The sequence below is a fragment of the Dipodomys spectabilis genome, unplaced genomic scaffold (assembly GCF_019054845.1).
Source record: "Dipodomys spectabilis isolate Male_0828 unplaced genomic scaffold, ASM1905484v1 ptg000195l, whole genome shotgun sequence".
Classification (NCBI taxonomy): Eukaryota; Metazoa; Chordata; class Mammalia; order Rodentia; family Heteromyidae; genus Dipodomys; species Dipodomys spectabilis.
This window is the reverse complement of record NW_024870872.1, coordinates 629400-645743: the sequence shown is the minus strand read 5'-3', so window position 1 is coordinate 645743 and position 16344 is coordinate 629400.

The window sequence follows — 16344 nt, the reverse complement described above, 5'->3', positions numbered from 1 at the left end:
TTTGATAAAATATAGCACTCATTCATGTTAAAAGCTCTGGAAAAAAAGGAATAGAAGGAACATTTCATAAGACAATAAAAGCCTTACATGGTAGATCAAAAGCTAATATTATGCTTGATAGGGAAAAACTACAACCAATTCCCCTAAAAACAGGAACAAGGCAAGGATGCCCACTCTCTCCACTCCTCTTCAATATAGTTCTGGAATTTTTAGCCAGAGCAATAAGGCAAGAAAAATACATTGAAGGGATCCACATAGGGGAAGAAGAATATAAACTCTCTCTTTTTGCAGATGGCATTATTTTATAAATGAATGATCCCTAAAGCTCCATCCCCAAACACTTAGAGCTTATAAACCAAATTGGCAAAGTACCCGGATACAAAATTAACCCACAAAAATCAGTCGGTTTTCTGTAAACCAACAAAGTACAAACAGAAATGGACATCAAGGAAACAACCTGATTCACAATAACCTCAAAAAAAAGTATTTAGGAAGTAACCTAATCAAAGATGTAAAAGTTCTATTTAATGAAATCTATAAAAGTTTAAGAAAAGGAATCTTAGAGGATACCAGGAAATGGAAAGACTTCCCATGTTCCTGGATAGGCAGAATTAAAATGGTGAAAATGGCCATACTGCCAAAAACAATAAACACATTCAATGCAATTCCCATTAAAATTCCAATAACTTACTTTACTGAAATAGAGAAAATAATCCAAAATTTCATGTGGAACAACAAAAGCCCTAGCATAGCCAAAACAATTTTAGGCAAAAGAAAGGATGCAGGAGGGATCGAGATACAGGACGTCAAGATCTACTATAGAGCCATAATAACAAAGACAGCTTGGTACTCACACAAAAAGAGACCCAAAAATCAGTGAGACAGGTTAGAGGATCCAGAAATATAGCCGCATATGTACAGTCAGTTGATATTTGACAAAGGAGCCAAAGACATATGGTGGAAGAATCATAACCCCTTCAACTACTGATGCTGGGAAAACTGGCCACATGCAGAAAACTAAAAGTGGACCCTTGCCTATCATCATACACTAAAATAAAATCAAAATGGATTAAAGACCTTAACATCAAGCCTGAAACTCTGAAACTACTGCAGGAACGAGTGTGAGAGAGACTTAGACTTATAGGTAAATGCAGGAACTTCCAGAACAGATTCCCAGGATCACAACAAATTGGAGAATGACTCGATAAATGGGACTACCTTAAAATAAAGTTTCTGCACAGATAAAAAATAGTAATCAAGGGGAATTCTGGGAAGATGGCGGAGGAGAAGCTGTAATCTAAACAAGCTCTCGCATAGAAAGCAGTTTTAGAGTTCCAGTGAACAGTCCTAAGCCTGAGAATCACACCAAGGGTGCCATCACAGAACAGAGAGACAGGCCAAAGAGGGAAAATCCAGGCAAGGAGACACATCTGAGCACTTGCAAGCCGCGACCATGGCGGCGGCCACGGTGGCGGCGGTGACCACAGGGCACCATACCTGAGCCACAGAGAGTCCGGGACGAAGGAGCCAGACACAGCGGGAGAGCATATTCTACTCAACACCAGCAAGAACAGACAAGGAGCGGACAACTTCATCCTGCAGTTCCCAGACCAGAGACGACCCAGCAACCAAGCCTGACGTCCTCACTCCTTCTCAGGGAGCAGAGGAGGGAATGCCACCTCTCCCTCCCTCAGTACCGGAGATCTCCATCTTGGATACGGACAAAGCTCGGCGGAGCTGCTAGCTCCAACTCAGGCCTTGGAATAAAACGAGTCATTTAGCAGGTCACAAGAACTTTACGGCAGCGTGACCTGCCAGACTCAGCTCCACCCAGGGAAATGTCACCCAGCTGGGGCACCAGCCCTAGGAGTGGCTTTCTTCACTAGGTAATCAGAGCCAGAGGCTGCCCCTCCCTCTAGCAACCTGGACAATCAATTGAAATTCAGTAAACAGAAACCCTGAGAATGGCTCCAGGCTGGGCTCTGTGAGTTTTTCACAAAATAGCCCCAGGGAAAAGCTACTGTTTGTTGACAGGCCTCAACTCTAACCAGAAACTAGCCTCATCACTGCATCCCCCTCTTTTGTCATTCTCAAAGCAAACCAGCCTCCCATTAAACTAACCTGGGAGGAGGATCTCAAAATCCTGGGTAAAGCAGAGCATTTTTCTGCCTGTTCGAACAAACTGGCTTAAGAAACCAACCAAGCCACAGGACCACAAGCAGACCAGAGACTCCAACAAGAGGCTGGTTACAGACACAAGGGAGATACAGGATTTTTCCCACCCCTCCCCCAAAAAATCAAAGAACTTTTTCCTCTTCTTCTTCTTCTTGTTCTTCTTCTTGTTCTTCTTGTTCTTGTTCTTGTTCCTCTTCCTCTTCTTCCTCTTCCTCTTCTTCCTCTTCCTCTTCTTCCTCTTCTTCTTCTTCTTCTTCTTCTTCTTCTTCTTCTTCTTCTTCTTCTTCTTCTTCTTCTTCTTCTTCTTCTTCTTCTTCTTCTTCTTCTTCTTCTTCTTCTTCTTCTTCTTCTTTTTGGTGCCTTATATAAAAAAATTTTTTTCTCTTTTCTAAAATTTTTTTTAATCGTTTATTTTTGCCTTTTTTGAAAAAAAATTGTTTTATAATAACTTTTTTTTCTTCTGATAATTTTTATTTTAGGGATACGTGAATGTGTGTTTTTCTTTCCTTTTTTGTCTTCTTTCTGTTTTTTTCCTTTTTGATTACCTTTTTTTGTTTTTTGTTTAGCACTACTGAACTTCTGATCTTTTTTTCTTCCTTTCTTATGCTTTTAACCTTTTCCTCTCTTTTGTTCTTCTTTATGTGACTTAACTCTTGTCCTGCACATCCTCAGATAAACCCGTAGTTAACTCGTAGACCCTATCCCCCATTGTGTACACACTTAATCCACAAATTTTATTACTCAATTCAAAAACCTCTGAGACTTCAATTCCTTAATAGCAGTACTACCTATTTATACCTATATAATATTTTAATCATTTTTATTTTCATTTTTTCACATCTCCCCTGTGTCCCTCCACTTCTTTCAGTATATTCACGTTCTTCTCCAAATAGATTGTTTTCGTGTCGCCATAATATTATTAATTTTTACTTTTCTATTTTTTCTGGTCTCTTTCCTTTTCCCTTTCCCTTTCTTCTTTTTCTCTCTCCCTATACTTTCATCCTACCCAACCTATTTCCTGCATTGAGATTAGAACTTAGTTAACTCACCCTGTGCCTCCCCACACCAATCTGTTCCTATTTTTTACCCACATCTCTCCCTAACCCTAATAATTTCTGGTTTTCCAAATTTTTCTCTGCGGTTCGAAGCCAATTAACTTACAGTTGTTTGATGTTGAATAGATGTATCTGTTGAACTAGATTGTATCTGTAGATTATTGACTGTACAAATTCAGACTTTAGTTGAGGGTTGCCGTAAGATAGTGTTCAAGCACAAAACCGGTGCTATTTTCATCTGAAATGGGCAGAGTAAGCTGGAAAAAACACAAGAAAAATGGCAAATCCAGGTATCTCAATTCCCAATCTTGATAATCAGAAGACAGAACAGATAATCGATAATCCAGAGGAGAGTTCCCAAATAGCTCTACAAACACTGCTGGCAAACATGATAAATGAAAAGATAGAAAACACACAAAGGATTCTGAATGAGCATGATAGGGAGAGAGAGGAGGCAATCCAAAAGTTTATACAGGAATATCATAAGCGTGAGGAAGTTACTCAAAAACTGATACAAGATATGTGTGAGAAGCTTGAGAATACTCAAAGAGAAAGTCAGGAATGGCATGAGCAGGCTGAGAACACTCAAAGAGAACTGCAGGAATCCCACGAACGGGAGGAAGCTAATCAAAGAGTAATACAGGAATTGAGAGAGCAGAAAGAGAATACATAAAGGTCACTAAAGACATTCATGGAATCCATTAACAAAGAGCTGAAGGAAGTCAGGGAGAGCACAAAGAGAATGCTGAATGGAACCCAACAGAAGGAATGGGAGTCAAAAGAAACCATAACCAATCAACTAAGTGATATGAGAATAAACACTTGAACACCAAATTAAGCAAGTAAAGAAATTCATACAAGATCTAAAATAAAGCTTCAACAAAGAATTTGAAGCCATAAAAGCTGACCAATTAGAAGGAAAAGAAATAAAAAACAAAATAGAAAGTCTTGACAGCAGGTTAGACCATGCAGAAGATTGAATCTCAGGGATTGAAGACAGCCTAGATATTATAGAGAAAGAACATACAACCATCCAAGACAAGTCCAAGAAATATGATAGATCTATCCAACACTTGGAAGACACCATCAGAAGGCCTAATCTAAGGATAATGGGTGTAGAGGAGCAACAAGAAACAGAAGTTAATGGTCTAGGAAATTTGTTTAACAGGTTCCTAGCAGAGAACTTCTCAAACATACAAAAAGATAGGCCTATTCAGATAAAAGAAGCTTTTAGAACCCCAAATAGACCAGACCAGAATAGGACATCACACTGTCACATTATAATCCACACAGGATCAACTCAGACCAACGAAGAGATCCTTAAAGCTGTCAAGGAGAAAAGATTAATCAAACTATAAAGGGAAACCAATTAGAATCACCTCAGATTTCTCAGCAGAGACAATCAAAGCAAGAAGAGCCTGGAATGATGTACACCATGCCCTAAAAAGAAACAACTATCATCCAAGAATACTATACCCAGCTAAACTCTCCTTCATAACTGAAGGCCAAATAAAAACCTTCCATAGCAAAGAAAAATTGAAACAATACTTCTCCACCAAACCAGCCCTATCAAAGGTATTTAAAGATGTCCTACACATAGAATACCACCAAGACCTCAATAAAGGCCAAGAAACTGCACCCAAACTGAGAATCCAAGAGCCATAGGAAGAACGCAGTTTTCTCAGCCCCCAAGAAGGTGGATAACATGGCAGGAATACCCAAATACCTCGCAGTCCTATCTCTTAATTTTAACGGATTTAACTTTCCAATTAAGCGACATAGACTGTCTAGTTGGATTAAAAAACAAGATCCTTCTACCTGCTGCCTTCAGGAGTCACACCTTGCCCGTAAAAACAAACACATTTTCAATGTTAAAGGCTGGAACAAAATCTACCAAGCAAACGGCCCCCATAAACAGGTGGGAGTTGCAATCCTAATATCAGATAAAATAGACTTCAAATTAAAATTCGTGAGAAGAGATAAAGAAGGTCGCTACATACTAATTAAGGGATCTCTCCTTCAGGAGGATATTCCAATTCTAAATATCTATTCGCCAAACAATGGAGCACCCAAATTTATCCAAGAAACACTACTTTCCCTCAAATCCCATATACATCCAAAGACATTAATTGTTGGGGATTTTAACACACCATTCTCCCCACTAGATAAATCAACTCCGCAAAAACTCAACAGAAAAACTGCAGATCTAAACAGCTAAATAGATCAACTAGACTTAACTGACATCTACCGAACATTTCACCCAGCAACATCAGAATACACGTTTTTCACAGCAGCACATGGAACATTTTCTAAAATACACCACATTTTAGGCCACAAAGAAAAGTTGTCTAAATTCAGAAACACTGAAGTTATACCTTGCATTCTCTCAGACGACAAGAGAATAAAATTAGTACTAAACACCAAAAGCCACAAAAGAAAGTCCGGTATCACATGGTGGCTGAACAACACACTGATGAATCATGAGTGGGTCATGGAGGAGATTAGAAAGGAAATTCAAATGTTCATACTATTCAACAAAAATGAACACACAAATTACCAGCTCCTCTGTGACACAGCAAAGGCAGTACTCAGATGCAAGTTTATAGCTCTGAGCTCCTACATCAACAAATTGGAGAGAACTGAAACCAACTATATAATGACACATCTAAACCTCCTTGAAAAAGAACAGCAAGATAAACCCCAATCCACTAGACAAAAAGAAATAATTAAAATTAAATGAGAATTAAATGAATTAGAATCCAAAAAACCTATAGAAAGACTCAACAAAACAAAGAGTTGGTTCTTTGAAAAACTTAACAAAATTGATAGACTCTTAGCAAATCTTATCAGAAAAAGAAGAGAACAAACCCAAATTAATAAACTCAGAGATGAGAATGGAAAAATCACCACGGAAACAACCAAGATTCAGAACATTATAAGGGAATATTTCTCAGAATTTTATGCTAATAAGTTTGAGAACTTGACAGAAATGGACCTTTTCCTAGCAAATATTGACATGTCAAAACTAAAACAAGATGAGTTAAACCATCTTAAAGGAGCTTTATCAAGCATTGCAATAGAAACAGAAATAAGAGACCTCCCAGCTAAGAAAAGTCCAGGACCAGATGGTTTTACAGCAGAATTTTACAAGGCCTTCAAAGCAGAGCTCACACCAATATTCCTCCAACTCTTCAATGAAATTGAAAGCCATCATAACCCTCATCCCAAAACCAGGCAGGGACTCATCAAAGAAAGAGAACTATAGACCCATTTCTTCGAAGAACATTGATGCAAAACTTCTCAATAAAATTTTGGCCAATCGATTTCAACAATTCATCTAAAAAATCATACACCACGATCAAACAGGATTCATTTCAGGGATGCAAAGCTGGTTCAATATACGCGAATCAATTAATATTATTCATCACATCAACAGGAGCAAGAATAAGAACCACATGGTTATCTCAATAGATGCAGAAAAAGCATTCGACAAGATCAAACACCCCTTTATGATGAAGGTTTTGGAAAAGTTAGGAATCCATGGAACATTCCTCAATACAATAAAGGCTACATATGACAAACCTACAGCAAGCATTATACTTAATGGTGAAAAACTAAAGCCATTTCCTCTTAACTCAAGAACAAGACAAGGATGTCCACTCTCTCCACTTCTCTTCAATCTAGTATTAGAATGCCTAGCTACAGCAATAAGACAACATGCAGACATAACGGTTTTCCAAATAGGGAAAGAAGAAATAAAACTCTCCCTCTTTGCAGACGACATGATCGTGTATTTAAAGAATCCCATAGACTCCACTCCCAAATTACTCAAGCTGATTCAAAACTTTGGCAAAGTAGCAGGGTATAAAATTAACCCCCAAAAATCAATGGCTTTTCTGTATGCCAACAATGAGTAAAGTGTGGCCGAAATTAGGAAAGCAACTCCATTTTTAATAGCCCCACAAAAAATAAAATACCTAGGAATTAACTTAACCAAAGAAGTGAAGGACCTCTATGATGAAAACTTTAAAATCTTGAAAAAGGAAATCAACACAGAACTTAGAAAATGGCAAAACCTCCCATGCTCCTAGATTGGAAAGATTGTCATCGTGAAAATGGCAATACTTCCCAAGGCTATCTACAAATTCAATGTGATAACTATCAAAATTCCAACCTCATTCGTCAAGGAAATAGAAGAGGCAATCCAAAAATTCATATGGAACAATAAAAGACCCCGAATAGCAAAAGCGCTCCTCAACGGAAAGAACACTGCTGGAGGAATATCAATACCAAATTTCAAACTCTACTACAAAGCCATAGTAATCAAAACAGCTTGGTATTGGCATAAGAACAGACTTCAGGACCAATGGAATAGAATTGAAAAACCAGAAATGAACCTACAGACCTATAGCCATCTAATTTTCGATAAGGGAACTAACACAATAGAATGGAAGAAAGACAGCCTCTTCAGTAAATGGGGCTGGCAAAATTGGTTAACTACTTGTAGAAAACTAGAGCTAGATCCTTATATATCACACTGCACCAGAATCAACTCCAAATGGATCAAAGACCTCGAAGTCAAAGCAGACACTCTGAAAATATTACAGGTTGGAATAGGAGAAACCCTCGGTCACCTTGGCGCCGGTTGAAATTTTCTGAATACAGACACGGAAACACAACAAAGAAAGGTTGGACAAATGGGATTGCATGAAGTTGCAGAGCTTCTACATGGCAAACGACATAGCTAGCAAGATCAATAGAAAGCCCACGGATTGGGAGAAGATATTCACTAGACATACAACGGACAAGGGTCTCATATCTAAAATATACTTGGAACTCAAAAAATTAAATCCCCCAACAACAAATCCTCAAAGAAACAACTGCCCAATAAATAAGTGGGCGAAAGACTTAAAGAGAAACTTCTCTGAAGGAGAAAGAAGGATGGCCAATAGACACATGAAGAAATGCTCAACTTCCCTAGCCATAAAAGAAATGCAAATCAAAACAATATTGAGATACCACCTCACTCCAGTTAGAATTGCAAAAATCAAGAACTCTAACAACAACAGATGCTGGAGGGGATGTGGTCAGAAGGGAACCTTACTTCATTGTTGTTGGGAATGTAAAGTTGTTCAACCACTTTGGAAAGCAGTATGGTGGTTCCACAAAAGACTTCACATAAAGCTCCCCTATGACCTAGCAATCCCACTTTTGGGCATTTACCCAAATGTTTACAAACAAGACCACACTAAAGCTACCAGCACAACTATGTTTATTGCAGCATTATTTACCATAGCTAAGATATGGAACCAACCCAGATGCCCCTCAGTAGATGAATGGATCAACAAATTGTGGTATATACACACAATGGAATTCTATGCCTCCCTTAGAAAAAATGACATTGCCCCATTTGTTAGGAAATGGAAAAACTTGGAAAAAATTATATTAAGTGAAGTAAGGCAAGCCCAAAGAAACATAGGTCCCATGGTTTCCCTTATTTGCAATATCTAGTATATGTATGAGTCAAGCGGAAAAGGTCAGATAATGTGATGTTATAAAAATGAACCCTTAAATATGTATTTTAATGTTTTCTTTCTTTCATGCATGTGTTTCTAATGCATTTATAATATTATTTCTTTGTGGCTTTGTATGTCCCTCCCCCACAGTATAACTCCTGCTTTCACTATATTTGATGTCACTATAACTTGTGGAGGAGATGGGGAAAAACAAGTCGTTTAAGGATAAAGGTGGACCTGTTGCAACAATGAGAAGAACAAGTTGTCATGTACAAAATGAGCTTTACAACGTCGGTGCGGGGGGTGGGGGGGAGGATTGGCTGGAGGGTAATGGGGGAGGCTGAGAAGGGATGTGAAGGGTAAACAAAGGAGGAGGCTGGAATGCTTTGTAAGAAATGTATGCATTATCCTGCCCATGTAATTGTAACCCCTCTGTACAGTATGTTCACAAATAAAATAAAATAAAATAAAAATAGTAACCAAACTAGAAAGAAAGCCAAATAATTGGGAAAAAATTTTCCAGCAATATATCAGACAAGGGTGCAATATCCATTATATATGGTAAACTCAAGAAACTAACCCTTTACAAACCTAACAAACCAATTTTGAAATGGTCAAGGGAGCTAAAGTGAGACTTCGCAGAAGAAGAGGTAAAAACAGCAAAGAAACATTGAGGAAATGTTCATCATCCCTGGCCGTAAAGGAAAAGCACATAAAAACAACTCTGAGATACCACCTTACCCCAGTCAGAATGGCCCACGTCCTAAATTCAGCCAATGACAGAAGCTGGAAGGGATGCAAAGAAAGAGAAGCATTACTTCATTGCTGGTGCGAATGTATACTAATACAACCACTTGGAATGAAGTCTGGAGGTACCTCAGAAAGCTAAATATCGACCTGTCCTATGAACTCGCCATACCACTCCTAAGCATCTACTCAGAACAACAGGAACCAGTATACAAAGACACACACCCCTTTATGATATTGCAGCACTGTTCACAATAGCCAAGATTTGGAACCAACCCAGATGAGCCACTACTGATAAGTGGATCCAAAAATTGTGGTACCTATATACAATGGAATACTATGCAGCGTTTAGACATGATAAAATGATGGCATTTGTAGGGAAATGGATGGAACTAGACCAAATTATTTGAGTGAGGTAAGCCAAGAACAAAGATACAAATGGCACAGGGTCTACCTGATATGTGGATTCTAAAGCCAAAATGCAAGAAGGTATGACAAATTAAACAGGACTCGAGAAACAAAGGACAGCCACTCTTTCTGTTGTATCACCATTAATGACTCCATGTTCTTGACTATGTAGATTGTAGAAATATGCACACAATGGAGGGAAGCCAGGAGAAGGAACAGAATAAGTGGGAAATGGAGCAACGTACAACAAAGGTGTCCATCAGCTGCTGATGGGAAGGGAGGAGTGAGAGGGAAAGAGGGAATAGCTTACACTAAGCAAAAGGGAAAAAATGTAAACATCACCTAAGGTGGGAAAAATAATTTGGATTGTCAAAGCTCATAGAATTAACAAACTTTAGATCATGATAATGCTAATTTGCCTTGTCAAGGTTCAAATGTGTTTGTGACTTTAACTAAGTATCACAATTCCACAATGTTGTGAAATATATATAATCACCTATCTTAATTTTTACAAAAAAGTGTGAGAAGGGAAGGGTTATGAGGGATGGGTGACAATGTTGTCAGACACCTTGTATTCATGTACTGTTTTGTAGAATGGGAACTTCTTTCTACAACTACTTAAAAATAACAACAATACAAAGTATTTAAAAAATAAATAAACATGATGGCAAGAGATAAGTTCAAATATAAAATAAGAAAATAAATCCAATTGGAAGGCAAATTTCTTTGGGGAGAGTAATGTAGTTTATTCTATAGCAAGTCTCCTTCAGCAATAAATTCAAAAGCTAGACCTTAAGTAAGTGAAATAAACTAAGAAACAGAGATAAAAAAACTTCACCCACTCTTTCTTGCCTGGACAGCTGGTGTAAAAATTCATCATGCTCCTGAATCAGAACCAAAGTGGCAAGGACCATATTTAGTGGTGCTAGGACCAATATACAGAGAAGGCTGCAAGGTGAACTGTTCAGAGACACTCAGATTATCCCTTAAGGATAAGAATTTCTAAGTGTTAATTACTGCTAACTAATGTGTTTCTATAATTTACTTGTTTTCTATTCAATTTACATTTTAAGACTGTTCATTGGGTTGAGAGAAGGGAATTTTTAGGATTTGGTAAGAAGGAATCAAGGATTTGATTGGACATGAAAACCAGTGGGGGGGTGTATAAAGCAACGGGGCCCTAATAATCAGCAGGACCCACTAATCAATGTGGCCCCATGTCCTGGCCCACTGGAGTGCATGAGACATACCACCAAAAGGCCAGGGTATGTTGTTGGAAGGGGTAGGATGTCATCCTCACATGATTAACTGTGAAGAAGTGATTGGGGAACGGGCAGTTTGTGAAGTGATGGTTGAAAACTGTTAGGCAGGAGACCCACTGGAGTGATGGAGGTGTTCAACCTATGTATACGCTGCATGGTCAGAGAAATGGAATTGGAGAAAATCAAGGGAAGGAAGTAGTGAGACAGCAGGAGGGGAAATACTTGGGAGAAGAGGAATTTGAGGGAGAGTAGGAGGGAAAGTATGCCAATTGGCCACCAGGTCAGAGAAGTGTAGGCCTGTGGATAGTGGAGAGGCCTAAAGAGAAAAAGGAAGTGATGGAAGGGAAAAAGGGAAATGAAGGAAAGTCTATAAAGAAGGAGGGAATAAGGGAAAAGGACAAAGGCTTACCTATTGAAGTTTGGAGCTTTGGATATGATAATTTGGGGAGTTGGTGCTTTGCAGACAAATTAACTATGTGTGGCTGACCACTCACTGGAGGTCTGAGATTTCGTGGTTGGTGCTGGCTTGTCGCTGAGTGTACAGCCCAGGACAAGTTAAATGCAGGCCTATTTCGAGAGTAAATAAAGTTATTTTCAATGTGCCTCATTGGATTGTCTTGTGTTTTATGCATCATAAATATACTAGTTCACGTTAGTAGTCTCAAAGGCCACGAAATTTTTTAAATGTTATGAGGTCATAATCAGTTTGCAACTCCGAATTGGACAGTGATGGCAATATGATATCACAATATCAATGCATAATAATATTTTGATGTAGTAATTAGTTGGTGATTCCATAATGGTGATGAGGTCACAATAGATTTATGATGTCACAATTGGGTTGATGATGTCACAATGGCATGCTGGACTTCAATTTTCATTAACTCCCAATAGAATTTGATTTCAGAATGGGATTGTGAGATCTACAAACTCATGCATTGGCCCAAATGTGATGAACTCCCAACAGGTATGTGATATCACAATGTAACACAATGCTTATGATATCTGACAGTGATGACACAATTTTTATAATGAGTGCATTTCTAATATCACACATCATACCTGAAATATGAAGTCAAAAACATTATGAGATCACAAAGGCCTATGTAACACAAGGGCATCATTCAAAGTTATGAGGAAAGGACAGGTTAATGATGTCACACTGGTGATCCTGCCTCCAAGGGTTTGTAATATGACAATGATATAACTGATCTTAATTGTTAGACCACATTGATTATATGGGTAAACAACTGAATTTGATGTCACAAAGGCCATATGCTTTTTCAAAAGAGCTAAGAGGTCATAACCGATTGAAATGTCACAATGTGATTGTGATGTCACAATGGCAATGTGATGCTGCAGTAGGTTTGTGATATCAGGTTGGTAATGAGGTCACCCATGGAATAGTGATGTCACTACTAGTTTGTAATATTAAAATCACATGTCTGATTTCAATTGTTACTAGTTTACAATGAGGACAAGAGTTCAAGGAAGGAGCTAGAAGTCCTAAAACCCATGGCTTTTCTAACATGTGATGTCATAATAGTTTTGTGAAAACAGAATGGCACAGTGATATTACAATGTCAATGTGATGTCACAATATCATGTCATAATAATGTGTTAAGGGAGTTCAGAAGAAGATAGCTGAGGAGAGGTTGGATTTGAAACAAGTGCTCGCATAGAAAGCAGTTTTAGTGTTTCTGTGAAGAGTCCTAGGCTAGAGAATCATACCCAAGTGTGCCATCACAGTGCAGAGTATGGCCAGAGAGGGAAAATCCAGGCAAGGAAAGAGATCTGAGCACTTGCCACTAGCCGTGGCTGCAAGGGCTGTGGTGGCAGTGGTGGTGGCCATAGACACCATACCTACAACCGAGAGTCCAGGACAAAGGAGTCAGACACAGAAGACTGGCGGATTCTATTCAACACGAGCAAGAGCTGAAAAGGAACAGATATCTTCGTCCTGCAGATTTTAGACCAGAGAGGGTCCGTGAACCAAGCAAGATTCTGCTGTGAGTAGAACCCTGACTTCCTCACTCCTTCTCAGGGAGCAGATAGCTCCGACCCAGGCCTTGGAAAAAAACAAAAGAGTCATTTTCCAGGTCACAGGAACTAGAAGTGACCTGCCAGGCTCAGTTCCACCCAGGGGAAAGTCACTCTGCCCAGGCAGAGTAAGTTGCCCTCGGAGAAGAGACTTTCTTCACCAGGTAAACAGAGCCACAGGCTGCCCCACCCTACAGACGCCTAAAAAACAATTGAAATTCAGTAAACATAAACCCTGAGAATGGCTCCAAGCTGGGTTTTGTGAATATCTCAGGAGCTAGCCCCTCAGGGAAAAGCTACTGTTTGCTGAAAGGCTTCAACCCAACCCAGAACCTAGCCTCATCACAGCATCTCCAAACTAGAGGAAACAGCCATCTCCCTTTTTTGTGATAATCAAAGATCTCCCTCCCACTGAACTAGCCTGGGAGGAGGATCAAAAAATCCTGCCTTATACCGGGCATTTTCTGCCTGACCAAATTGACTTAAGAAACCAATCAAGCCATAGGAAAACCAAACATCACAAGCAGACCAGAGACTCCACCAAGACACTGGTTATAGACACAGGGGAGATACAGGCTCTTCCCATTCCCCCCTCCAAAAAAAAAAAAACCCCAAAACAAAGAACTCTTTTTTGAACATTTTTTTAAATTTTTTATTTTTTTAAAGTGTTTTTCTGTTGATCTTTATTTTCTCATAATTTTTATTTTTGGAGTGTGTGTGTGTGTGTGTGTGTGTGTGTGTGTGTTTAATCTTTTTGACCTTTTGGTCCTTTTTAATTTTTTTTCATTTTTTCTCTCTTTCTTTATTTTTTGCATGACTTAATTGCTGTTCTGCTCAACTCCAGATACATACCTTTTGTCAATTGTTAGACGTTCTCCCCCATACTTAAGCCACAAATTTATTACTCAGTTCACAACCTCTTAGGCTTAACTTCATTAATAGCAGTATTATCTCTTTATACCTACATAATTTTCAAGTAACTAATTTTAAAAAAATTATTTTTTTAGTTTTCATGTTTCCTTTCTATCCCTCCCCTCCTCTCATCCTATCCTTTTCTTCTCTCAATATCATTTTTTTAAACTTACATAATTTTTACGTGTTTCATTTCTTAAATTTAAATTTTTGTTTTTCCTTTTTTTTTCTTTTTTTTAAAAAAAATTTCTCTCCTATGATTCTGTCCAATCCATTTCCCTTTCAGAGATTAGGAATTGGTTATATTTACTCTCATTTTACCTCTCCACATCCCTCTAGTCCTATTTTGACCCACATTTCTCCCTGAAGCTAATAATTTCTGGTTTGCCAAATCCTTCTTCGTTGTTCTTAACCCATTAATCCATGGTTGTTTCATTTAGAATAGATTGTATCTGTTGAACTAGATTGTGTCTGCAGCCATTTTGGTTGTGCAACTACAGGACTCTGGTTGATGCTTACCTTAAAATAGTGTTCTAGCACAAAATTGCTGTTACTTTCATACCAAATGGGCAGAACAAGCCGGAAAAACACAAGAAAAATGGCAAGTCCAGGTATCTGAACTCCCACTAATGATAATCAGGTGACAGAATAGATAATGCTAATCATAAGAAGAGTAGTTAATGATAATAATAACAATTAATAGTTCCCCAAAAGCTCTACAAACACTACTGGTAAACATGGTGAATGAAATGATTGAAAATTTGCAAAGGTCTCAGTGTGAGCGTGATAGGGGCCAAGAGGAGGCAATCCAAAGAGTAGTACAGGAATCTTGTGATCATTAGGAAGCTACTTAAAGATTAATACAGGAATTGCATAAGCAGGCTGAGAACAGTTATAGAGAATTACAGGAATTGCTTTAATGTGAGGAAACTAATCAAAAAGTAATACAGGAATTGTGAGAGTGTGATCAGAATAGACAGAGATAAATAGATGCATTCAAAATAATCCATAAATAGACAGCTGAAACAATTCAGGGAGACCACAAAGGGAATGCAGAATAGAGCCTGCCAGAAAGAATGGGAGTCCAAGGAAACAATAACCAATCATCTAAGTGATCTGAGAATAAACAATGAACACCAAATTAAGGAAGTAAATCTCATACAAGATCTAAACCAAAGCTCCAACAAAGATTTGAAGCCATCAAAGCCTACCAATTAGAAGGAAAAGAAATTAAAAACAAATAGAAAGTCTTGACAGTATGTTAGAGCAGGCAGAAGATCAAATCTCGGGGATTGAAGACAGCCTAGATATTATGGAGAAATAACGTGCAACTATCCAATATAAATCCAAAAAATATGATAGATCTATCCAATATTTGGAAGACACCATTAGAAGGCCTAATCTGAGGTTAATGGGTATAGAGGAGCACCTAGAGACAGAAGTTAATGGTCTAGGAAAATTATTTAACAGAATCCTAGCAGAGAACTTCCCAAACATGCAAAAAGATAGGCCTATGGCCTGTTCAGATACAAGAAGCTTTCAGAACCCCAAATAGACCAGAACAGCACAGGACATGTCACCATCACATTATAATCCACACAGGATCAATTCAGACCAAGGAAAGGATCCTTAAAGCTGTCAAGGAGAAAAGACCCATCACCTATACAGGAAAACCAATTAGAATACCCTCAGATTTCTCAGCAGAGATGATTAAAGCATGAAGAGCCTAGAATGATGTATGCTATGCCCTAAAGAAAAACCACACCAAAGAATAGTGTACCCAGCTAAACTCTCCTTCATAACTGAAGGTCAAATAAAAATTGTCCATAGCAAAGAAAAATTGAAAAAATATATCTCCACAAAACCATCCCTACAAAGGTACTTTAAGATATCCTACAGATAGAAAACTAACAAGACAAAGGCCAAGAAATGGCATCTAAGGGAATAGAATTAGAACTCCACATGAAAAGCTAAGAAACACAATCCTGTAACACGTGGAGGCTGAACAACACACTGTTGAATCACCAGTGGGTCATGGAAGAGATTAGAAAGGAAATGCAAATGTTCATGATATTCAACAAAAATGAACACACAAATTACCAGCTCCTCTCAGACACAGCAAAAACAGTACTCCGAGGCAAGTTTATAGCTTTGAATTCCTACATCAACAAATTAGAGGGATCTGAAACCACAATTTAATAAGATATCTGAACATCCTTCATAAAGATC